The sequence below is a fragment of the Microtus pennsylvanicus genome, chromosome 13 (genome assembly GCF_037038515.1).
Source record: "Microtus pennsylvanicus isolate mMicPen1 chromosome 13, mMicPen1.hap1, whole genome shotgun sequence".
In the NCBI taxonomy this organism is placed as follows: domain Eukaryota; kingdom Metazoa; phylum Chordata; class Mammalia; order Rodentia; family Cricetidae; genus Microtus; species Microtus pennsylvanicus.
In genome coordinates, this window is record NC_134591.1 from 66405098 (window position 1) to 66407538 (window position 2441).

Consider the following 2441-nt stretch of genomic DNA (forward strand, 5'->3'; position numbering starts at 1 on the left):
CAGCCTTGCTTGACAGAGCTGAACCCAGGAATGGTGATTAAACAGAGCCCTCCCGGTTTCCTGGGTTCCACATTTATTACCTAAGTAAAGGGCATTCACAGCCTGCCAAGGAATGCTAGACTCCTTCCTGAGTCAGAGAACCTTTCAAAGGCAGCCCCGATTGCCTGTCTTTGCCTCCCTGTTTCCGGGGTCCCGATCACAGGTCCACAGGTTTTGGGTCTGGCTATGGTCCCTACTCTTTACTTTGTTGGTCATATGATGGGCTTGAGGTTGGGGAGCAGGGACGAGGAATTAGGGTCTGGTGGTGCAGACCACACTGCGGTTGGCAGGGCTGGTGGGGACATGAACCAAGCACCCTAACCTCAAGCCCATCAATCCTTATATCTATCATGTTCTTTTCTGCCACCAATCCCGTCCCCTGACTTCCCCACCTCTTCTGCTTTGCCTGGTCCAGGATGAACTCATATGCTTTGAGACATAGCATCCCTCTGGGTCAGAGTAAAAACATAGAGACATATGGTGGCTGTCACTCTTCAGTCGCCCAAGTTAGACTTAGTATTTTTATTATTTTTTTAAGAATTACTTATTCGCGCCGGGCGGTGGTGGAGCATGCCTTTAATCCCAGCACTCGGGAGGCAGAGGCAGGTGGATCTCTGTGAGTTCGAGACCAGCCTAGTCTACAAGAGCTAGTTCCAGGACAGGCTCCAAAACCACAGAGAAACCCTGTCTCGAAAAACCAAAAAAAAAAAAAAAAAGAATTACTTATTCGTGTATTTTAAGGATATGAGTGCTCTGTCTTTGTGCGCTTCAGAAGAAGGAATCTGACCCCATTACAGATGGTTGTGAGCTGCCAGGTGGTTGCTGGGAATCGAACTCAGGACCTCTGGAAGAGCAGTCAAATGCTCTTAACCATTGAGTCCTTGCTCCAGTCTATATGTGAGTTTGTGCATGTGAGTGCAGTACCCATGAAAGCCAGAAGAGGGCATCATATTCCCCCTGGAGCTGAAGTTGAACTTGGGTGCTGGAAACTGAACTTGGGCCCTCCACAGTCTGTGCTCTTAACTGCTGTTACCAGATTTTGCCTGCTGAGGTGGGGCAAATGGGATCAAGAGAAATTGGGAGGCTTGGGGTGTGGCTCAGTTGGTAGAGAGCTTGCCTGGTCTTCATGAAGCCCTGGGTTTGATCCCCAGCACAGAATAAACTGGGCGTGGTGGTGCAAGCCTGCAATCCCAGAACTGGAAAGGGAGAGGTGGGGATGGAAGGGTCAGAGTTCAAGGTCATCCCCAGTGCTTCACCAGGGGTTGGAGACTGGCCTCAGCTCTGTAAGATCCTGCCCCGGTGAATACAGGAGAGGGACCTGGGGGAGGCGGCTCAGTTGGTAAAGTGAGGACCTGAGTTCAGACCCTCGGCATCATGGAAAAGGGGGCACGTGGCCTATATCTGCAAGCCCCATGCTGGGAGAGGGGAGACAGGTGAATCCCTGGAGCACACTGGCCAGTCAGTGCGACTGGATCACCAGCCCCAGGTTCAATGAGAGACCCTGTCTGGCAAAATAAGGTGGGCACAGCCACATAAATCTTGAGCTCACATCAGCCAGACCTGCACTGGGTCTGCTTAAGAATGGGCCCGTCCACAGTCAAGCATAGATGGAGGAGGGACTTGGGGTCCCTACCCTTCACTGCTGAACTGTCGGCTACAGGGAGCGTGGGAATCGCTGTTTCCAGCTGGGGGCCGCCTGGTGACTCCACCAGGTTCTCATTAAATGAACCGGGCTACAAAACCAAAGGTCGGGATTCTGGGAAAGGGATTGGCAGAGATGAGGACGGGGTGAGGAGGAGACGCGAGAAGGGGTGGGGCTGAGAGTAACTAGAATACGTTCTCTATGTGTATAAAATTGTTGAGTAATATAATTAATTTAAAAAGAAAAGATGGCAGCCAGGTCTGTTAGTTTACGCCTTTAATCCCGGCACTCAGGAGGCAGAGTCAGGGGAATCTCTGTGAGTTTAAAGTTACTGGATGCTGACCTCTGGCCTTGATAAGCATGCTCATGTACACACACACACACACACACACACACACACACACACACAGGCACACAGGCACACACACACAGGCTCACACACACACACAGGCTCACACACACAGGCACACACACAGGCGCACACACACGCACACACATGCACACACACAGGCACACACACACACAGGCTCACACACACAGGCACACACACACACACAGGCTCACACACACACAGGCACACACACACACAGGCTCACACACACACAGGCTCACACACACACAGGCACACACACACAGGCACACACACACAGGCTCACACACACAGGCACACACACACACACAGGCTCACACACACACATAGGCTCACACACACAGGCACACACACACACAGGCTCACACACACCAAAAAGAAAAGGCCAAG